Here is a 24,458-nt window from a genome sequence, read left to right on the forward strand (position 1 = left end):
ATCACATAACATTAACTAAATAGCATTCACATCCCTTTCATGGTAATCACTGCATAGCATTCACATTCACTAATTGAAAATATAACATTTACTAAATAGCATGCACATCCCTTTTATGGTATTCATTGCATAGCATTCACATTCACTAATTGAATATCACATAACATTCACTAAATAGTACTCACATCCCTTTCATGGTATTCACTGCATAACATTCATACTTGAGATGCACAATTTCTGGGAAGTTCTGTCAATAGTGACCTAATCCCCATAAAATGGGCATAGCTTTCAATCGAGGGGGTTTTTCACGTAAGTCTTTACATGCAATTTTAAGTGTTCCCATAAACCTTTCAAATGGTGGCGATTTGGAAGAAAAAGGATCTCTTTTGGTCAGTCAAAAATTGGTGGCAACAGTGACATCAGTTATGAGTTTCCATAATAGTTACCCACAGTGATGTCTTTGTATTTAATCGTGTAACTCTCAAATTAGGAAGAATTTCAAAAGTGCTCAACATGTGATTTCAAGCTTACTCATAAATCTTTAAAAAGACTGTAGTTTGGAAGAAAACAGACATCATTTGGTCATTTAAAATGCACGACAACGGAAACATCAATTCTGCAATTTATTAAAACCGTCCACAGTGACCTATTTACATAATTGAGAGTATATCTCTCATTCATGAAGAATTTGAACATGGTTTTAACGTGAACATTATAGTGGACACACACACCGTGCAAATGGCAGTGATTTGAACGAATTTGGACACCTGTTGGTCGTTCAAAAGTTTTGTGCAAGGTAGATGACAGTGGCTGGAATTCTGCTGTCTGTTAACAGTGACATAGTCTTACTTATTGAAGTATAAATCTTAACATGTACAAAATATCATGATTTCACAAGAATAAAAGTTGTAGTAGATACACATAGTTTTTATTAAAGACCGATTTAAGCCCATTTGGACCTCGTTTGGTCACTGCCATTAGACACAAAAACACTTATAGTTCCTAAAAATTCATTTTCCCCCTTTTCTTTCCCCAAACTCTTAATACATGTATAAGCACAAACCATCCACAGCAATATCTTTCAACACACACCATTTACTCTATCTAGACTAAATTCGCAGGAATATTTGGCAAACAATACCATTGTTTACAGAGGTTAGACAATCATGGATTCAACACACAAGGTTCAAGGCTCTAAGCTCATTCTTATACATCCATACTTCATGCATAAAACATTTATGATACACACTTCCAAATTCACTTACCTTAGTTGCACAAAGCCCCCCCCCCTCCCAAATCCTCCTCCCACAGTCTTCTTTCAATTTCACACTTGTTGCTCCAACAGTGAGCTAAGGGAGCCTGCTCCACACCCTTCACTTGCTCCAACAATGGCTGCCTCTCATAGACGTTCTCCAAACTTTTACCTTAGAGAGAGAGATGAGGAGGAGTGAGACGTGAGGGGAAGGAGTGAGACGTGAGGGGAAGGAGAGAGAGAGGGATCGGGATGGGTTTTAAAAGAGAAAAGGAGGTGAGGAGTGAGGTGGCAACAAGCCACCTCCAAGTGGCAAGCAAAAGGGGTGAGGTGGCAACAAGCCACCTCCAAGTGGTAAGCAAAAGGGTGACACTTGGAGAGGGAATGAAAAAGTTATGGAAAGCCTGCTCTGAGCTTGTAGCAAGACCTGACATTATGATTGATTGTAGTGAGGCGCCTGCTTTGAGTGTATTGCAGGGCCTAGTGTTGTGACTTTGTGTTTCTGTAGTGCATGCCTTGAGTGCATCGAACGATTGATATTGGTAAGGTGCCGCTTCGTGAGTATTGTCGGACCTAACTAGAGACTGATAATGATCGTCAGCTGGTAGTGGCTGAACTGATGAGATTGCTCAGAGTTGAATGGCTTGATCTATGTTTATGTGTGTGTCAACTTGTTAGCAATGGTTGAACGGATTGATGGAATGTTTGAAATGCTAAGTTATCTGAATGGTTAGTGCATGACACTATGTGAAATATGAAGTACAGACTATGTGATGCTGTGGATAAAACCACGGACAAGTGTTTGAGACAATAGTGAATGTGTGGGTGCCCTCCCCCAATTGTTGGATTCACATGTATGATTTCGAGGACAAAATCCCTTTTAAGGAGGGGATGATGTAATGACCCAACATTTTTCTGGTTAGAAGGGAAGAGACATGCACGACAGGGAGTGTGAGGCAGCGCCGTGCGTGAACAAAATCAAGAAGGCTAATGCGGCGTGCGTAAGGCTAGCGTCGTCTGTGTACTTTGGCTTAACGCCGTCTGAGGCAACGCCACGTGCGAACTAGGCTAACATCGCACGTGAATGGACCAACGCCATGCGCGACAAGGAGCAACGTCGAGCGTAAATGAAGTGATGAGTAGCATCGTTTGCGCATCGCCGTGCGTGCAAGAGGCAACACCGTGTGCGAATTGGACTAAAGCCATGCGCGAAGAGAGGCCCACGCCGTGTGCGAAGAGGGGCCCAGCGCAGTGCGCGAAGTAGGGCGGAACGCCGTGCGCGAAGAGAGGTACATGTATCACCATGAGTGTTGTGAATGGACCACTGGGACTGTTGGAGTAGGGTAGTCTATGAGGGACTACCTCTTTTCCCTCTTTTTCACTTTTTCTTTCCCTCTCCAAGTGTCACCCTTTTCCTTACCACTTGGGTGGCTTGTTGCCACCTCACCCATTTTGCTTGCCACTTGGGTGGCTTGTTGCCACCTCACCCATTTTGCTTGCCACTTGGAGGTGGCTTGTTGCCACATGTCCTCCCCAGCTCTCACTAGCCATTTAACCACCTCAGCTCTCATCTTCCAGCGCTCTCTCTCTATCCCCCACATTTTTTCCCCTTTGAACACTTAAAAATTCCAACCCTTTGTGTCCAATGTCGAGAGATTTGAAGAGTAAGTTGTGTGAAGGACTTGGGATCACCATTGAAGCACAAGATAAGTAGACTATGCTATTATGTGTCCATAGTATGAAGTATGATTCTTATGTATGAAAGTATGAGATTTAAGTATGAATTTCCATGAATTAAGCATGAATAAAGTGTGATTTAAGTATGAATACAGCATGGATTAGGCTTGAAGTTAAGCATGTATGTTTGTGTTCTGTCAGCAATTAGGTCTTCTTTGTAAGATAAGTTGGGCACTGTTATCACTCTTGTGAATCCTGAAATTATGTGGAATGATGCTTGTGTGAGTCTAGTTTAAGATAGAAAAGGTTTCATGTTGTTATCTTGTATGGATTGGAAGTTATGGGATAGACTTTGGAATGTGCCATGTTTGTACTATGATTTTCCAAGGAATTTACATGCTTTTATGACGAGATTTTGACTAAGCAAATGATATCCAATTGACCTCAAAATACCAACATTTGAAATGTCTGTAAGTCTACTTCGAGTTTAGTGTTTATAACTAGCTGAGATTCTTGATAGTTTGGAAGATATGCTTCGTTTTGTGTATATATGTCACTGTTAGCATATTATGATAATTTCTAGGAATGTTACTTCTGTTGTACTGAGAGTTTGACTAAGCAATTGAAGTCCAAATGATACAAAATCACCGTCATTGGAAAGATTTCTGAGTGTATTTTAATGTTCATGTTCACATATTGCTCTAATTCTTTATTTATGTAAAGTTCTACTTCAAAACATGCCAATAGATCACTGTGGACAATTTTGGTAAAAACACAGAACTGATGTCTCTGACGTCAAGGGTTTTGAACGACCAAATGAGGTCCGTTTTCTTCCAAACCACTGACGTTTGAAAGATGTTTGACTAAACTTGAGATCACATGTTTAGCAGTTTTTGAAATTCTCCCTAATTTGAGAGTTATAGATTAATTGTAACAATATGTCACTGTGGACAACTTTTATAAAACGCATAATTTATGCCTCCGTCGACATGGATTTTAACTGACCAAAAGGGGTCCATTTTCTTCCAAACCATTACCATTTGAACGATTCATGAATAAGCTTAAATTCACATGTTAAGCACTTTTTAGAATTTCTTCTTGATTGTGAGTTATAGAGTAAACTTTACAGACATGTCACTGCCTTCACTGCACAACAGATTTTAGATGAAATATCTCCATTTTTTTGAACTTTTGAGGGGCCAAACATGGTCCAATTATTTTCAAACCACCCCGATTTAAAAGATAGGTGTGTTTAGTATAAAATTAGTTTTGGACCCGTCTTTAAATTCCAAACGAATCAAAAGTTATGACCCTATTTACGACCAGATGTCATGGCTTGAAATTGCAGCTGTAACACTCCATTTGTGATATGGACACCGTTATTCTGTGAATCTGATACTGTTATTCTAGAGGGAATTTCAAGATAATTTCTACATGCAACTTTAAGCCAACATACTGATATTTCAAATGGTAGAGGTTTGGGAGCAATAGGACTCCTTTGATCAGTTAAAACCCATGGCAACAGAGGTCACAATTCTGAAATTCATTGAATCTGCTAATCAGTGACATGCCTCCACCATTTGGATCATAACGTCACAATTATGCAGAATTAGAACCAGGTTAAAACATAAAAATCATAATAGACTCATGTATCTTTCAAATGGCTATGATTTCGTGCCATTTGGACTTCAATAGGTCAGGCAAAATCTTAGTGCAACAGGAGCAATATTTCTAGAAATTATCACAGTCTGCTAACGGTGACATACATGCATAAAATGAAACACATCTTCTAAACCATCAAAGATCTCAACTAGACATAAACAACAAACTCAAAGTAGACTCAAAAGACGTTTCCAATGGTGGTGATTTGAGGCAATTCTGAGATCATTTGAGAGGTTAACAGAGAGTCACAAAAACCTCATTTCTCCCTGGAATTTCATAGTCCAGCCATAACATACTTTAAAGATCAAAGCATAACTTCTAAACTACACAAGATAACCACATGAAACCAATTCTAGCTTAAACTAGACTCACAAGAGCATCAACCTACAAATTTTCAGGCTCAACAGAAATTATAACAGTGAAAAACAGAACACAAAGCATGCATACAAACAAGACCCACTTCCTGAAAAACAGAACACAAAACATGCATACAATCCTATTCATTCACACAATTTCTATACCTGCTCAAAAACTTAACTCATGCTTAATTCAATACTTCATTCATACTTAAATCCATGCTTAAATCAGGCATTCACATAATCGTATGATCCACTTGAACAACAGAGGTGCCTTCTCCAAACCTTCTTTCACAGCCTTCTCTTGCTCCAACAATGGCTGCCTCCCACAGAAGTTCTCCAAACTTTTGCCTTAGAGAGAGAAGAAATGAGAGAGAGAGAGCTGTGAGAGAGGAGAGAGAGGGTGAGGGCTGGAGTTTTAAAGAGAAAAGGAGGTGAGGAGTGAGGTGGCAACAAGCCACTGCCAAGTGGCATGTGCCATGGCATGCAAAGCCATATGTAAGGGGAGAGAAAAGGAGGAGGGAAAAGAAGGGGTAGTCCCTCAGGGACTACCCTACACCAACTGTCCTGGTGGTCTAATCTCACTGTTGCAAATGCTCCTATGCCAACAGACCTCTACTGCCGTGCACATCTTCCTGGTCGAGAAAAACTTCAGTCGTTACATCATCCCCCCCTTAAAAAGATTTTGTCCTCAAAATCGTATACTTGATCATCACATAAATGGGGGAGGTCTGACTATGGCACTTCTCTCCAAACAACCTACTGAGGTATGCACACACAACCAATTCACACCTAGAAGGGCATCCAAGATCCTAAGCATCCAAGAGAAAGTAAAGCTCTACCTCCCAACAGAATCTCACATCACCTAACTCTAAGCCAGTCACTAAAGAGTCTGTCAAGAAGGTGTGCACACACCAAATATTCCTGTGAATTTAGTTTAGATAGAGTAAATGGTGACTATTTATCAACTGTGGGTTGAAATATATTGCTGTGGATGGTTTGTGCTTATACATGTATTAAGAGTTGGGGAAAGAAAAGGGGGAAAATGAATTTCCAGGAACTATAGGTGTTTTTGTATCTAATGGTTCAGTGACCAAACGGGGTCCAAATGGGCTAAAATCAGTCTTGAAGGAAAGCTATGTGTGTCTACTACAACCTTTATTCTTGTGAAATCATGATATTTTGCACATGTTAAGATTTATACTTCAATAAGTAAGACTATGTCACTGTTAACAGAGCAGAATTCCAGCCATTGCATCTACCTCGCACAAAACTTTTGAACGAGCAACAGGTGAGGATGGCCTTGATTGAGGGCTTGGGCATGAAGCAATTTGGTGAACAGGCTGGGTAGGCCTCGAATTCAATGCTTGAGTAAGCTAGTTAAGAGTTATTATGAAACTATTTATTTTATCAAGGGCAAAAAAGTTACCACAAATTTTGTTTAAATCAGGACTTCTTTTTATTCAATTAGAATTAGGATTCCTTGGAATTTAAGTAAGATATTTTATTATAAATAGAAGTTGTATTCATGGTTTTGCTTTCAGACTTAGATATCATTTTGTTTAAAATCCTAGTTTCACCAGAGAGCTAGAAGCTTGGATTGTAAGCTTCCTGTTATTTCAATCAATTCAATCTTTAATTTCTCTATTCCTCTTTTTTCTTTCCACCATACCATCTGGTATTGGAGCAGGCCCGTTCCCAAAGCACATGAGCATTTGCTGCAAGTTTGCTCGATGGCGGTTAGAGAGGTCAAGTTCATGGTTGTGGTGGTGGTAAAGTTATATGTGAGGGAATAAATTGATCGAATGAGAATTGAGGAAGTGGTGTATGAGGGATGTAAAAAAGGTCAAATCAAATCTGAATGATGTTTTGGTCGTTCATGACAAAGGCGGATCAGTATCCAATTGCAGCAACCATTCATATAACCAAATTATTATGCAAAATAATAAACACCATAGATAACCCAAAAAAGATGATAATCATTGGCCAGCCTTTCATTAAATTGAGATACAATGTCATATTTCCTTATGAAAATAGTATCCCCCATATAACTAAAGTTCGCAGTAGAGCTCTCTCTCTCTCTCTCTCTACACACGCACACACATACATACACAAAACCCAACAAAAACAGTAGTAAGATCGGGGTAACTGTAGATGAGCCATCAATTTTATAAAGTTAGATACTACCACTGTGATCTAGAAAATTTGGAAAGCCATGAGTAGTTTCTAAAAAATTAGCAGAACTAAGACCAGTTCTCAATAACTTGTTAAATACATTTTTCAGGAGGTAAATACAGTGGCAGATGGGTTGGCTAACTCAGAGCCAGACGCATCCAGGGATAGCTTATAGCTCTATGAAGCCATAGTTCGCAGTCCCTTTTTCTCCATAGAGAAATATGCCTTATAGTTTAGTATCTCTATTAAAAGAAAGACCAATAAATGGCAGAGGCTTGTGAATTTTAAAAGGTACAACCCCTGAAAATTCACAGAGATGTTGTCAGTCCTAGAGACTTAAACAAATACTACTCTAAAATTGATAGATATCACCCTTATGAGGTCTGATTTGGATAAGCAACAATAAAGAATAAAGGTTCCATCTCCCATCTCAGCAAATAACACATCCATTAAGAACCAGTGAGCCTTGTTCATACATTGATGCTCTGTTTCTCATTGCATGCCACAAAAGACTTATAGAAGGGAATATTTCCTAAGGTAAATATGAATTATTGAGAAAAGTTTCATTCATCACCTAGTTTTATGTTTCATCTTCTTCTAAAGGACTGACTATTTTTACTTTAAATCCCCTTGTTCAAGATGATAAGCCTTCTAACACAATATTGATGTCTAACACAAAGGTACAACCCCCTTGTTCAAGGTGATTTGAGTAGGGAGAAATTCACTGCATCTTCTTGCTAAATTCATGAACACAGTTTTCTAAGACACATGATGCCTATTATCTTCAATTTTTACTATTAAATTTTAGGGATGCATTTTAAGGATTTTTATGGTTCATTTTGAAGCTACTAGAGGGCAGCCCTTAGAGGGAAGAGATTTGGTGGGGATAGAGTTTGAAAGAAATTAACTTAGGAACAGACATGCTCTCTTTTTCCTTTTTTTTTTTTATAATGTTTTTCAATTCCATATATCAAAATAACAACTATAACTACTTATGTACAATAGATATAAACCCAGTTGTGGACCCTAGGCATTGACCAAAATACCTCTAACAAAATAGTAAAATGACCAACCTACCCCTATACCCTATTCTCCATTTTGCAAGTCCCTATTCATATAACCAAATTCCCATACAAATAATAAATACTATAGATAACACCAAAAAGATGATAATCATGGGCCACCCTTTCATTAAATTGAGATACAATGTTAGTTTTCCTCATGAAAATAGTATCCCCCATATATACTAAAGTTCGTAGCAGAACCCTCTGAATCACTGCAATGTGATAAATTTCCAATAATTTTAATTGTTGGTTGTGCATTTATGCCCTGGAAGGGCGAATATTATTGTAAGCGCAGGTAGAAATGAAATTGAAATGAATGTAAATCATCTAATTAGTGACAAACGAAAGAAAGAGCAATTGATCCTCAACCAGGAAAATGAATAGGTGATAAATCCAAGCCAATTGAAATGAATGAAAATCATCTGCTTAGTCACAAACAAAAGAAAAACCAACTTATCCTCAACCAAGAAAAATGAAAAGGCGATAAATCCAAGCCAATTTTAAAAACAAGTACTATGTACTTCATAGAGCACCTCTCTCTCTCTTTCCCTTTTACTCAACAATTCTCCTTATCAAGAATCTCTCTCTCTCTCTCTACACGCACACATGCACACACACAAAACCCAACAAAAACAGTGGTAAGATAGGGGTAACTGCAGATGAGCCATCAGTTTTATAAAGTTTGATACTACCAGTGCGATCTAGAAAATTTTGAAAGCCATGAGTAGTTTCTAAGCAGAACTAAGATCAGTTCTCAATAACTTGTTACATATTGGAAATTATTGGCCACATAGATAATAACTGCATAGATTCTGGCCTCCATCCACTAATAAAGAAAACACACAAACTAATTATTTTAATGCTTGTCTACTAGAAATGAGGGCCTCAAAATATTCAAGGAGTTCATTTTGCTAACAGATAAAATGCATCTTTTTACTTCCAAACTATGTTAGAGGGCTTTGCTCTGCTTCTTTTTTTTCCGAGATTATTTCCAGAAGTAAAATCAATATTTCTTTACAAAACCTAAGATATACTTCCAGAAATTAATATTTTTTCAAAATCCATTCCCATTTTCATGAACAACAGGCAAATGATAAACTCAACTGTTGATATTATGCAAGTTCCACAAGGAAAGCAAAAACTTTTTTTTTTTCTTTATTTACTCTTTTGGATTACTTATAACAAGTGTAAAACCAGAACTCTTGTACAGTTAATTAACAAAGAACAAAGACAAAATTGTACAAAAAAGAAACAAAAAGGGACTGCCCTCTAGACCAAGTTTACAAGATTTGTTTGGAAAGCCCCCTCTTTGGTGATAGCAGTCCTACCTATCAGAGAACCCTAGATGTTGAAAGGTAGTTGTTGCAAGGACTCCAATTGATCAAGACTGATAAAGAAACTAATGTGATACACCCAGAGATCCAGGATCTCCAATTTTAATTAAAGCTCATACAGTTGAGGAACTGGTCCAGCAATTCCTAATTGACATGGTCGTAAGCTTTATTCCAATCTAATTTGAGACCAAGCTGGGAAAAATATATTGGTGTCTAGCATGAACACATTCATGTGTGATCAGAGACCCATCGAAGATCTGTCAGTCCTTTGATGAAAGTGCCTTAGTTAGAAGAGAGAACACTATCAAAAACTTCGCTTAGTCTAGTGCCAACACTCTAAAGAGAATTTTGTAGGAATGGTTGAGCAGGCTAATGAGCCTAAAGTTTTTGAACTCCATTGCTCTTTTTGTCATAGGCACAAGGGCGATGAAATTGGAATTCATCCCCTTGTGATGATCCCTCTATGAAAGTAGTCTAAGAAAAATGGCAGAACAGCTCGAGCTAAGATACCCAAGAATATCAGGAACAAATCCACTGGAAACTTGTGCGGCCTGAAGCCTGTCTCGCAGGAGATATTTAATCGCCCTTGCGTATTTCCCGAGATGGAAAAAGGGTGCTCCAGCCACTTCACCTGCTCCTCTGCCAGAGCATTTAAACTGATCTGCTCAGTCTCTCAGCCCAGGCCGGGGTTGAGCCAGTACATAATTTATAAAAGAAATGAGTGACTACTCTACTGATCTACGTAGGTGCATTGAACGTAGGAAACTCATTGATAATTTGCAGAATGGAATCAGATATCCTCCAGAAGTTTGCGATCGTATGGAGGAAGGCCCTGTCTTTGTGCCTTTCTTTTAACCATTTGACTTAGATCTCCGAAACCAAAATAACTCTTCTCGCTTAACGATCTTGTTGAACTGCCCCTTTCTCCCATTTCTTTCTCTCTGAGATAGGTCTCTAGGTTCCTCAGCAAGATCCAAGCTATCAATTCCTTTAAAAAGATTCTACTTCTCGTGGAGATTACCAAACTGGCAGTAACTCAGCTATTTGCGTGTAACTGTTAACACTTGGGTTTCTTTTTTCAGGGGGTGTATATTGCACAACATGCACAGCAAAGGAGGACCAAGGTACAAGTAATTCCCAATCAGTCAATTTTCTTAGAGCCCAACAGTTAAAGAACAGTCAGTTGCTATAACATTTTGAGCTGTTTCATGCATTACAAACTTATAAATCTATAAAATCACAAGAAGTCCATAATTTGGAAAAACAAGGGTCCGCAGTCCTCTTCTCAAAACATGGAATGACCTTATTGTAATGTACATGTTAAATCCATTAGGCAGGTCTAAAAAATTGCTTTACACTTTTGGCAGAAGTACATTAATTCATTTTAGGGATGTTATAAAAACTATTAGTCAGTACGATTGACTACAATGGGCAGCGAGTTTGCAACAACAATAAATAGGATACCACATTAACCAGCGAGAATGGGTAGCAAACAAGATAGATGTCGTTCCTGAGAAATTTCCATAAATCTTATTCTTCAAAATGAATACTAAAAACATAGACTCCAGGCTTTAACCGAGCTGACGGAGGCAGAGGGAGGGTCAGGAGAAGATGCGGGGAGGGGTGGAAGGGCTGAGGAAGGGAAGGGAGTAGGCAAATGAAGGGAGGGAAGGCAGGACATGACAATTTGGAGTGGCTCAGCGAAAGAAAGAGGAGGTGAATTCAGCATGCCCTGAGCCAAGGTAGGTGGGGGAGGGGATGAGGCATGGTTGAGAAAAGCTGGGTAATGAAGAGAATATGGGCTAAAAGGGAAATAGGAACCAGGGTGGACAGAAGAGGAGAGATATGTAAGGAAGTGGTGTGACTGGGGGGGGGGGCATAAGATAGATAAGGCCAAGGGTAATGGAGGGCGTAGTTAAAGTGAAGGGTTCGGATCAGATCCTGCAAGTGTGGACCAGGTGGGAGTGTAGGAAAAATGAGGGGCAAGTAGAGAGAAGATGAAGTCTGGATCTGGGGGGGAGGGGTCCGTAGATTGCACAACAACGATATCGTAGGGTAGCAGAGATCTGTCCATTGATGGAGAAAGAGAGTGAGGATAGGGAGGTCGGGGGTGTTGATCAGGTACAGCCTCCAATGCAGGTTGGAGAGGTAGGATGGTGAGAGAGATAATGGGAGAGGGGGGAAGCGCCAAGGCCCGCAAAGGGGGAGAAGAAGGGGACTTTGAGTCTAGCAGAAGAAGGGGAGTTTGAGTCCAGCAGAGTGGACTCCGGTACTGGGTCAGATGGGAAGGGTGTGTACGCAGAGGGTGCCTTGAGGAGGAAGAGGGAGGAGCACCCACACGGATCGAATGAACATCTGGAGAAGGAGAAGGTGGGGTAGAGAGATAAGGTTAGGCAGGATCTCGAGGTGAGGTAAATGTCGGCATGTCAACGCCGGAGGAGGGGAGGGAGAAGTTGAGGCACCTCAGGAGATGATGGGATCTTGAACTAAGAAATAGACCCTATAAGTTAAAAGAAGATATCCTGAGCAATTGCAATAATTGGGTTCATTAAAATTCCTAGTATAGTAGAAGCTATTACACATATAATCATATTCAATTCAATGGAATTGTTTGATCTTAAAGGAGATCTTCTATAATTTCGCATGTCAGGAGGTGCGAGTTAGTTCAAGTAGAAGGTTCAAAATGGGCATAGGGTCCAAAAGGACACATTTAGAAATAGTGAGAAAAGATATAGGAAGTTATGGCCTCACTGAGGGTATGTTCATTGATAGAGAAGTCTAGTGGACCCTAAATCCTAAACTCTAAAATCGTAAATTGTATAGACCTAGCAACGGACTAGACCAGGACCAGATCGTCGTGTATATAATTGAGCTTGCAACAAATCAGTCCAGGATCACCATGTATATATTATAGCTAGCAACAAGCAAGCATGGTAAACATGACTTAAGTGGGTTGGCCATGTGCAACACAGATCCAGTACATTGCATGTTAGGAGGTGTGAGTTGCTTCAAGTAGAAGGCTCAAACTGAGCAAGAGGTATGCCCAAAAAGATATGATTGAAAATAGCAAGAAAAGATATGAGAAATTATAGCCTCAATGAGGGTATCTTCCTTGATAGAATAGAATGGCAGACAATGATTCGTAAAGCCGACCCTGATAGTTGGGAAAAAGCTTAAATGATGATGATGACACACCCATAGAACCCAAGGCTAGGGGCTTTTTAGAGCCTAATAGGTCTGCAAAGTTCTTTGCAAACCTAAAAGTCCAATAATAGGAACACACTTGTTGTAATGGCTTCGTGACATTATAAAACCTATTAGTGTGTATGAGATATTTGATTTGGCAGGTATTGGAAAAAAAATGAATCTCTTGTCACTATACTGACTTGGTGAGAGATGTACAATGGAGTGCTACGAACAACTAGTGGAGAGATGAGCGAGTTTTTAATGACAATAAGTCTACATAAAGGGTCAGCATTGAGCCCGTAACTCTTTGTCTTAGTTATGGACGATTTAACTAGGCACCTACAGGATGAGATACCGTGATGCATGTTATTCGCATAGGACATAATTTTGATTGATGAGACCCAAAACCATGTCAATACAAAATTAGAACTTTGGAGGGATGCTCTAGAATCCAAAGATTCTAAATTAGTCGGACTAAGATAGAGTATATGGAATGCAAGTTTAGTAATAATAGAAGTAGAGACGAGGAAGTAGTAAAGATTAACAGTCAGGAAGAACAAAAAAGACCGCACTTTCGATATCTTGGGTCGAGATTCCCATAAAATGGAGAGATTGAGGAAGATGTCGCATATAGAATTAGAGTTGGGTGGGTGAAGTGGAAATGTGCAACTGGAATTTTATGTGTTCGCCGCATACCAATCAAGCTGAAGGGCAAATTCTATAGGACAGCTGTGAGATAAGCTTTTCTCTAAGGGTTGGAATGCTGGGTGGACAAAAAGTAATTTACCCATAGAATGAGTGTAGCAAAGATGAGGATGTTGAGATGGATGAGCGACAAGACAAGAAAAGATAGAATTCGAAATGGATCCATCCGAGGAAATTTATGTGTGGCACCAATAAGCAATACGATAAGAGAGAGTAGACTTGGGTGGGATGGTCATGTGTGGCGCTGACCTAGTACAACACCTGTTATAAGGTGTGAGTTCAAGTTGAAGGATTGAAAAAGGCAAGGGTTAGGCTCAAAAGGAAGTGGTGGGAAGGAGTTCGAAAAGATATGGGGCGGACTAGGATTCATGTAGTGGACCCCAATTAATTGAGAAAAGGCTATAATGATGATGATGATGATGATGATGAGTGTGTATGGGATATTATCGATAAGGAAAAGTACTAAAAAAAATCATTTACTTTAAGGTAAATTTGCTAATACTCCCCTCCCCCCCCCCCCCCCCCCCCCCCCCCCCGCCCCCTCCCCCTCCCCCTCCCCCTGGTCGAATGTTTTCCTTACAATTCCCCTTATTAAAAAATGTCTCTCACCCATTGCCCGAAAGTCTTTTTTTTTTCCCACTCAACCCTCAAGGCTATTTTTTAGCTTTATTAACAACAAAAATGCCCTTACTAATGATTTCCACAAAAGTTAAAATAAACATTTATATTTTTTCCTTTTTTTATCTCATTTTTCACTTCAGGCCTACTCTCATTCATATTCACATCATCATCATCATCATATCCTTTTCCCAATTAATTGGGGTCGGCTACATGAATACCGGTCCGCCATTCTACTCTATTAAAGGCCATATCCTCAGTGAGGCCATATGTCCCCATATCTTTTCAAACTACTTCCAACTACGTCCTTTTGGGCTCACCCCTTGCCTTTTTCAATTCTTCCACTTGAACTAACTTGCACCTCCTAAGATGATTAAATCTTCTGGCTTTGGCGTCAACGACTGTGGAGTCCTCGACTCCAATAAGCAAGGCAAAAGAAAGGAGGATTAGGCCTTCAAAATTCCTAAACAGGTCTCCAATGCCTGAGGGTCTGTAATTGCTTAGCGAGCAGCCATCAGATGGCCTTGGGTTCTTGTGGCCTCCATAAAGAAGCTTGAGGAATCCTGTGGGTACTTAGGTGCAACAAGGCTTGCCAATTTTGGTGAAGATCTGAAAATGAGAAGATGGAGAAGCTTGGGTGATTTAGGGCCCAGAATGTGACAAATGACCTTCGTTTTTCAATACGAGCTGAGGTAGAGGCTCTCTTCCCTTTAAAGATCCTATTATTCCTCTCAATCCAAATGGTCCAAAGAGTGGCTGAGATGGAAGCGCTCCATAGAAGATTTCCTGAATTTTTCCAAGGAGTTCTAAGGCATGAGGAGAAGAGGTGAGGGATGGATTGGGGAATGACCCACAGCCAGTTGAATAGAAGAAGAAGGTCTGTCCAAAGGGCCAAGGCGACCTTGCAATGTAGAAATAGATGTCGATTGGTTTCTTCAGCTATGAGGCACATGGTGCATCTGTTAGGCAAAGGGATACCCCTTCGCTGTAGTTGATCGAGTGTCAAAGACCTTTCATGGAGTGTTATCCAAGTAAAAAGCTGGATTTTGGGGGGCAAAAAGGAGCACCAAGCCTTGGTAGCTATAGAGGGAGAGACAGAGAGGGGAGAAGGCGGGGAGTATAAGCTTCAGTAAAATGAAGCAACTGTGACGGCACCTAATGGAGAGGGGGATCAGAAAATCTTGTCATTGCTTGTGGGAGAAAAAAATATCGAATTGAGCAAGGCCGAGAGATTCAAAAACTAGTGAAGCTTGTGGTCACCTAAGAGTCTCTCGAAATTTGGGTTCTAGGATCTTGCATTAGGTGGACTAGAAAAGCATGCCACCGAAGAGGAAGGGTCATGGGCTAGACAAAAGGAACTTGTGAGTTTTTCAGTCTAGCGGGTCATGTAGGCTGGTGAAACGAATCTCCCTTTCCATGAAGCAAGATGCCTCTTGACTTTGTCTATAACCGGGCGTCATAATTGGATTCGAGGAAGGCCAATACAAAATGGAAGGCCAAGATAGGATGAGGGCATTGGCTCTACAGCACATCCCCATGATGAGTTAGGAAGCATTTGACCGTGGCTTGGTCAAGGTAGATTTCTATCATCTTAGTTTTTTCTAGGTTCACCGTAAAACCGTAGCGAACTCGAAGCATTGGAAAAAGAGCAATAAACAACTAGCTTCTTAAATAGATGTATCGCAAAAGAGGAAGGTATCATCTACATATTGGAGGTGGGATATCGAGCGACCCGACCTAGCCACTTGGAAACCCGAAATGCGGCCCGCGCTGTACCCACGAGATAGTGAAACACTGAACACTGCAGCCACTATGGCAAATAGGAAGGGCGAAAGGGGGTCCCCTTGGTAGAGCCCTCTCAAAGCATAAAAGTAACCCTTGGATGTGCCATTAATAAGGTCCAAAAATTGGGGTTTTGAAAATCACCCTTGGATCCATCCGCGCCATAGTGAGCCAAATCGCATTCTGGCCAAAGACTCATCAAGAATTTCCCAGTCCACATGATCATAAGCTTTTTCCCAATGTAATTTGATTACCAAGCCTGGGATTATGAACTATAGCAGGAATGGATGCATTCGTGTGCTATTCGAGCCCCATCGAGAATCAAGCGTTCCTTCACAAAAGCCCCTTGGGACGATGAGATCACTCGACCAAGGATATGCTTAAGGCGCGAAGCCAGGCCTTCGAGAGAATTTTGTAAGAGGTATTAATCAAGCTAATGGGTCTTAAGACTTTAAGCTCTTCTGCTCCCTCCTTCTTAGGGATCATGGCAATGAAAGTGGCATTCATCGCCTTATGAATAGTGGCCCAGGAGTGAAATTCAGAAAAGAAAGTCATGATATCAGGCCTAAGGATACCCCAAAAAACTTCGAGGAGGCCTCTAGGGGAAGTCGTCAGGGTCGGGGTCCCGGTCTCCATCTAGGTCTTTAATGGCTTGGAATACTGCAGATTCTAGAAAAATAGAAGAGAAGGGAAGCCCACCATTACTGGCCTAGGACCAGAAGGGGAAGAGAAAAGCTTGGAAAAATATGCGACAGCTGCTGCACAATGAGATTGGGATGGTCAACAATCTGGTCCCCCACCTTGAAGTGGGTAATAGAGTTCTCCCTTCTTCAACAGTTGGCTATCCTTTGGAAGTAAGCTGTATTTTGGTCGCCAATCTTGAACCATTTGACTTTGGCTTGCTGAGCCTAATAAATTTCTTCTGTCTTTAAGAGGCACAGGTAATTATGTTTGTGGATAGATCGAGAATCCAACTCAGAATGGGAGAGAGGTCTAAGTTCTTCACTGGAGTCCCACTGTTGAATAGGCTCAAAAGGGAGTCTTTTTGGTATTGCAAGTTTCGAAGGAGCTGTGAACTCCACGATTTCAAAAAAACTTTAAGCATATGACGCTTTTTCTGCAAGATAACCCCCCCTTCAAGAGGGAGGATGACTCCCATTGGTTATGGACAAGAGAGGGGAAGCCCGGCTCTTGGAGCCAAGACAGCTCAAAGCAAAAAAGCTTAGGCCCTCGAGGAAGGGCATGGGTTTCCAGAAGGATAGGTCTATGATCCGAGGTGGGCTTAGGAAGCACCAGAGAGTTTGAGAGGGGTTAGAAATCTATCTAATTTTGATAGGCGTGGATTAGCTAAGTGACTTGACCAACTGAACTCTGCACCTTCGAACATGATGTCTACAAGACTGTTATGAACTAAGAAATCAGATAATTGTACCATTGAAAGGGTAGTTTTGTCGTGGGAATTGCGTTCGTGGGACCATCTGGTGATATTAAAATCACCTCCTATGCACCACTTTGAAGAAGGGAGGGTCATCAAAGACTGTACCTCTCTCAAAACGGCCAAGTTTTCTCGTTGTCTTCTTGTGGTCCATAGAGCACAAGGAACTTCCAATGGAGGAAATTTGTGATCCTAGCTAGGGTCACTGTGACAAAGAATTTGTCAATGTGAGAGGTAACTAAGGTGTGTTGAGATGGGTACCAGAGAACCCAGATACCGTCAGAAAGAGTTTGGATAGCTGAGGATCCGAGGGTATGGGGAGGACCTTAGCTGATGGTTCTCTTTCCTCGTACCTTACTTTGAAAAAGTGTTGCATAGCTCTTAGGATGCTCTCGAATTTGTGGCAGGAGCCTTACCTTTGACATTCTTCGTCTTATACTGGCATCAAGATTCGCTATCAGCTTTGATGAAGGCGTCAAACGCTTCATGTGGGCTGTAGAACAGGAAGCCCATCACTGAAAGGGTCTCGTGAGGATTGCCTTGGGCTTGGTCGATTGCGTCCACAGAGCTAGAGTTCATAGAGACCGGTGAAGAAGATTTTGAGGAATAGGAAGAAGAGGGGGGTGGTGGGGAAGAAAGATGCTTGTCACTAAGATTGTACCGTAGTAGAGAGGGTAGGGGACCTTCAAAAGGAGGAATGTGAAAAAAATGATAACCAGGGGGGAGTAGGAGGGTGAGGTGGAATTAAGGCTGAAGAGGTAGGCTGAGGGGTGGAATAGATGGCTAAGGATGGGCTTGATTGAGGGCTTGGGCATGAAGCCATTTGGTGAATAGGTTGGATAGGAGTCAACATCAATGCTTGATTAAGCTAGTTAAGAGTTATTATGGAATATTTATTTTATCAAGGGTAAAAATGTTATCACAAATTTTGTTTTAATCAGGACTTCTTTTTTTTCAATTAGAATTAGGATTCTTTGGATTTTAAGTAAAATCTTTTATTATAAATAGCGGTCATATTCAGGGTTTTGCTTTCAGACTTAGATATCATTTTGTTTAAAATCCTGGTTTCACCAGAGAGCTAGAAGCATGGATTGTAAGCTTCCTGTTATTTCAATCAATTAGGTCCTTGATGGCAGTTAGAGAGGTCAAGTTCATGGTTGTCGTGGTGACAAAGTTATATGTGAGGGAATAAAATGATCTAATGAGATATGAGGAAGTGGTATATAAGGGATATAAAAAAGGTCAAGTCAAAGGAGAGTTGAGGATCAGGTGGATGAGGTGAAGCCAAACCGCTCTGAATGATGTTTGGTTGTTAATGACAAAGGCAGTTTGTATCCAATTGCAGTTATAATTCACCTCATAACCAGAGGAGAGGTAATCTCGTTGTGCGAGCATAATTTTTTTTGCGGTCTTAAATAGACAGACCATAGAGAAACCCTTGTCTCATCAAATTATCACTGCACTTAGCAACTTGCTGCTGAACTGAGGCAATTTCAACGAGTGTAAACGGCTAAAATTTGGCAATTCTAGCATGTTTAAGTGGCTGAATCGAGCATATCACAATTACTCCATCAAACATACAACGACCATGTCCTTGAGTTGTTCTCATAACAGTTTACGTGCTCGTTGGTTGATTACAAAGCCCCAATTTTAATGCACAGTGGTGCAAAACCGACACCTAGAAAGGAGAGATCCGAGACCAATTCAACAACAACAACAACAACAACCTGTCGATCATGCCAGACGATCAACAAGAGGTAAACATCCTAGATCATCATCAAGAAAGGTAAAGGAACAACGACCTTTTCAGCCCTAACCACGTCACTACCCGAAGTAAGGCTGCACCTCTATACAAAGTAGGGGTTTTCTCTACTCACCAAAGTAGGAGGGAATGTTTTCCAATACCATATATCAAGATAACATCAATAACTGCGTATGTACAGTACATTTAAACCCACTTGTGGACCCTTGATATTGACCAAAATACCCCTAACAAAATAGTAAAATGACCAACCTACCCTTATACCCTATTCCCCATACAATTAAATCAGCATGCGTGAAACCTAGTTCCCATTTTGCAAGTCCCAATTCATATAACCAAATTCTCATGGGCTACCCTTTCATTAAATTGAGATACAATGTCAGTTTTCCTTATGAAAATAGTATCCCCCATATAACTAAAGTTCGTAGCAGAACCCTCTAAATCAATCCAATGTGATAAATATCCAATAATTTTAACAGTTGGTTGTGCATTTATGCCCAGGAAGGGCGAATGTTATTGTAAGCGCTGGTAGAAATGAACGAAATTCATCTACTTAGTCACAAACAAAGGAAAGAGGAATTGATCCTCAACCTTGGAAAAATGAAAAGGTGATAAATCCAAGGCAATTGAAATGCATGAAAATCATCTACTTAGTCACAAACAAAAGAAAGAACAACTGATCATCAACCAAGAAAAATGAAAAGACAATAAATCCAAGCCAATTTTAAAAACATGTACTATGTGCTAAGCCTCTTTAATTTGTGTATTCGTCTGTTGCAAGGCCTTTTACATTTTGACAAGCGTTACTATTAGGGGAGTTTTGAAAAAAAATAAATACACAATATATTTTTCTTAGATACTATTTAACTTGGGAATGTATGTGCACCTCTATCCTGATACCATCAATTCAAGACAACTAAATTTGATATGTATAAATTCCAAAGGATAATTCTGATTCAAATTAAATCTCCCAAAAGATGACCTATGTAAAATAAAATTTCTAACTTACCAGACTCGAATTTAGTTCCTAACCAGCAAATGTATTCCACCCATTACTTCTCCCTTTCCCTAAAATCTCTCCATTTTACATCCCAAGGGCTCGTCCTTTCAATCTGTCTTTTCCTCCCTCTCTATCTCTCTCTCAATATAATTAAAGTCCTATAGAAATCGATTTCAACCTAAGTCGCACCTACTCTTGTATATTCTGTCTCTTAGACATTGATACTGTCTCCCCTTTCCTAAACCTCACCCCAAAAGAAGAAGCTCTCATCTCACAAGTTTATCTATGCTATTACCAAGATTCTCTCTCTAAAGATAGCATTTTTTTGGCAAACTCCTATGAAAACATAGTTATACATAAATTCTCTCCCATTCTACATCATAGAGCACCTCTCTCTCTCTCTCTCTCCCCCCTTTTCTCAACCATTCCCCTTACCAAGATCCTCTCTCTCTCTTCACACGCACGCACACACACACAAAACCCAACAAAAACAGTGGTAAGATAGGAGTAACTATAGATGGTAACTACAGATGAGCCATCAGTTTTATGAAGTTTGATACTACCACTGTAATCTAGAAAATTTGGAAAGCCATCCGTAGTTTCTAAAGAACCAGCAGAACTAAGATGAGTTCTCAATAACTTGTTAAATACATTTTTCAGAAGGTAAATACAGTGGCAGATGAGTTGGCTAACTCGGAACCAGACGCATCTAGGGATAGCTCATAGCTCTATGAAGCCATAGTTCGTAGCCCTTTTTTCTCCATGGAGAAACATTCCGTATAGTTTAGTATCTCTATTGAAAGAAAGACCAATAAATGGCAGAGGCTTGTGAATTTTAAAAGGTACAACCCCTGAAAATTCACAGAGAATGTTGTCAGTCCTAGAGACTTAAACAAATACTACTCTAAAATTGATAGATATCACCCTTATGAGGTCTGATTTGAATAAGCAACAAGGAAGAATAAAGGTTCCATCTCTCATCTCAGCAAATAACATATCCACATAGAACAATTGAGCCCCATATTTGCATAAGTTCATATGTTGATGCTCTGTTTCTCATTGCATGCCACAAAAGACTTATAAAAGGGAATATTTCCTCAGGTAAATATGCATTATTGAGAAAAGTTTCATTCATCACCTAGTTTTACGTTTCATCTTCTACCAAAGGACTGAATATTTTTACTTTAAACCCCCTCGTTCAAGATGATAAGCCTTCTAACACAATATTGATGTCCATCAGCATGGCACACTCATGAGCACGCACATAATCCTACACATCCAATGGCAACAAACATTCATAATTCAAATGGTTTGGTCCAACAATACCATGGTTAGTACATTATAATATTGAAGCATGCAAACTATCAATTCAGTTTAAATATTAAATATTAATTGCAACTGCAGTTCATCTTCATACACAAGGAAAGCAAGGAGACGAAAACTGACCCCCAGCCTCCATCTTTGGTGTAGAATTTGAAGCTTAGGGAAGCTGCCAGCGCTGCATTTTGCTAGACATTTACCAACATATGAGTAACCGAGCAAAACCAAAGCCGTGAGTTGGGGCAATGAGTCAAGGATGGCAAAGGGGTCTTGGGGGATAATGGAATGGGGTAGAGGATTACCATGGAATGAGTTTATGAGGAGCGGCTCTCATTCCTGAACGCACATGCAACATTCTAGGGAGTGGTAATCTGCCATCCTTCAGTGGTCTCCTGTCAAACTTGAACGAGCGAGATGTGCTCCACTTTGTAATGTTCTTCATTGCGCAGCCACTCCATAAACTCATCGTGTGTCGATGGAAGATCCAATGCTTGAAAGGTCGTGAGGTGTTGGAAGCCTTGAGGCAGCCGCGACATTCTCCATATTCTAGAAATTCGCAGTCAACAGAGGCATGGCATCGCTCCCTTCTCCAATCATATTCTAGAAATTCGCAGTCGACGGAGGCATGGCATCGCTGCCTTCTCCAATTCTTCCCTTCAATTTGAAAACCCAGAAACCAGAAGAAGGCCATGGAAGGCTACACTAAAATTCAGGCTTTAGCTCTACCAATCCTATCAAGTTTCAAGATGTAACCCTTTTTTGGGGCAGAATCGTCGACTGCTTACAAACCAATTGGAGCCAGGCCCCATTTTTTTATCTTTTTACATTCTAAGAAAAACACATTAAAATTTTTCTGCTTTTGTTGTTATACTGTTGGCTCTCATAGAAGTTTGGCTCGGCTTACATTAGCTTGGCTCGGCTTAAAACATCTCGGCTCATTTTTCTCAAATCCGAATCGTACAGACAGCGATTCCTAGATTCCGAAACTTCTGATACATGTGATCCTAATTCCAAAAACGATTCGAAATCACAGATGTTTCCAACAACTATAGATGGGAATATCTTGGACATCGATCCAAAACCTAGACTAGGACCAAAATCATTAGGCTCCAAGGTTTGAGGAGCAATTTGGCTTTCCTAAAGAAGAGATTCTCAATAGCAAGCTCTATCTCACAACTCTTTAGAGGAAAAGGAGAAAATATGAGTACCATTGGAGAGAGGATGTCCAGTAATAAGCTCAGATTTCCAAATGGACTAGGCCCATTTGAGGATGTTCTCACATTCACATCTAGGAGGTTTGAACTCAGCTATAAAGAAGCTTTTAAGGTGATCTAGTCTCGCCTGAAAGAAACTACCCTGCAAGTGAATATGCCCTAGACCTCTAGCTCCCACGAGAAAGAGAGAGTAGCAAGAATGGATAAGGTTGAACTTCTGAATTGTAGGGTTCGATTGGGAATCATAGGTAGCCTTTATTGAGCAAAACGTTTTGTTAGAGTTAAGAGGAAGGGGTTGAACTTACGGTTGTTCTAAGATCAGAGAAGAGAATCGAGGTTACAGGGGGCCGTTAGATTGAGGCTTAATTAGGTATATGAATGTGTACAGGTGGAGGAGGTATAGAAGTAGCTTGGTTTGCATAGCTTCTGGTTCTAGTGTTGAAGGGTGAAGGCTTGCTTAATTGGGCAGTGATAAGTTTGGTAGGTGGTTGGGGTGCCCATAATAATGGTGTTGAAGAGGGAGAGAAAGGTGGGAGGCACATGAGCGACCCCCCCCCTCCAAAAAAAAAGCAAAAAAAAAAAAAATACCCTAAAGGCGACTAGAGGAAGAAAGATGAAAGGCTCCAATAATGGGAAAGAGGTGAACAACTTACCTTGGAGGATGAAGCAGATATCCAGCCAGGTGGAGCTTAAAGGAAAATTCCATGGGCAAATCTTCTCCAGTTCTTCGTCCCCTTATGGCATGCATTTCAACATGATGATGAAGTTCTCTTTTTTCATAAGGCCATATATTGCTTAAACCATTTTTCACTTGAGCAATGAACCTTGAGTATCCCAAATGGAAAGGTGCACCAGTGGTTGCAAATACATATTGAGATCCATCCTCGACATTCTTAATGTTCTCTACCCAATAACATCAGTTCATCGTTAGCCTTCCTGTTTACATTTAGATAATGAGATATATAAAGTAGCGACAATTTCATTGAACTCCCACTTTGATTTGGTAAGAATGGTTCAAAACAAAGACTAGGGTTAGTCCATGGCTGAGTTCAGAAACTTGGACTCGATCAATGTTGGGTTTCTGTGTCCATTAAAGGCCTTATGAAAGCTTGTAACTAACATCCTGATATAGTGAAACATAAACTCAGTTGGAGTGTGGTCCTTTGTGGACCATAATAAAAAAATGTTATTTGTCGATACTCAGGCTTAGGTTGACATGCTAAGCCAGTCAAGTTGGAAAATCCAAGTTACTTGGGCATGGAATTAAACCGATGAGGGTTTGATGGGTCATCCCTTGATGAGGTCGAAGTTGCCCAGATGTGTGAGCAGAGGGACAGTGTGACCTTTGTGTGTGATGGTTGGCCTCTAGAGATGAAGGTCAAAGCCTTCTCATTGAACTATTACACGACATGTACATATGATAGCCATATCGAGAAAGTAAACCACCTTTGAGGGTGAAGCGTGTATATGTGCAAGAGATTACCCCTATACACCATAGAGTTGTAGTTGCATCAGGTCTAAATGACCTTGGTTGGTCTCTAAGGGAGAAGCTGTAGTCCATAGACTGGGATTGCGTCCCCTTGCCTATGGCTGACTTTGGTAGCCCAATCATGAACCCCTGCAGTAGAAGATGAAGTGCTTCATCAATTTTATAATTCCTAGAACTATACGGATCCAATTCCCATCAAAATTATTTGTTTTTAATTATTTTGATGATATATGATTTTTAAATTGATTATTTGAAGTTTTTGTCAATATCTGGATATTTTATTTTTACAAATTAGATTTATAAATCCAGAGATATTCATTTTTCAGTATTTAAATATTCAAGAGAAAATAAAGTTTATTTCCAATCTTTTAAGAATCAATATATGAATTTTATAAATCACTAATCATATGGGGGCCCACCATAGAAC

General features: G+C 40.2%; 1 protein-coding gene across 30 annotated transcripts in view; it reads right to left on the reverse strand.

The window, feature by feature from the left end:
- LOC110007763 (uncharacterized) overlaps positions 1-24,458 on the reverse strand; it is a 54,298-nt gene that overhangs the window by 5,759 nt on the left and 24,081 nt on the right. For 22 of the 30 annotated variants that reach the window (XM_088871678.1, XM_088871667.1, XM_088871686.1 and 19 more), the window contains one exon: positions 21,147-21,278. The exons of 5 other annotated variants lie outside the window; for them this stretch is intronic. The gene's annotated coding sequence lies outside the window, so the exon portion shown is untranslated. Of the gene's footprint in view, positions 1-21,146; positions 21,279-22,185; positions 24,161-24,458 lie in introns of those variants that run through there. 3 more of the 30 variants (XM_088871679.1, XM_088871659.1, XM_088871658.1) reach the window with 2 other exon arrangements.

Source organism: Amborella trichopoda, chromosome 7 (assembly GCF_054954075.1).
Source record: "Amborella trichopoda isolate Santa Cruz 75 chromosome 7, AtrichopodaSantaCruz75HAP2 v2.0, whole genome shotgun sequence".
NCBI lineage: Eukaryota > Viridiplantae > Streptophyta > Magnoliopsida > Amborellales > Amborellaceae > Amborella > Amborella trichopoda.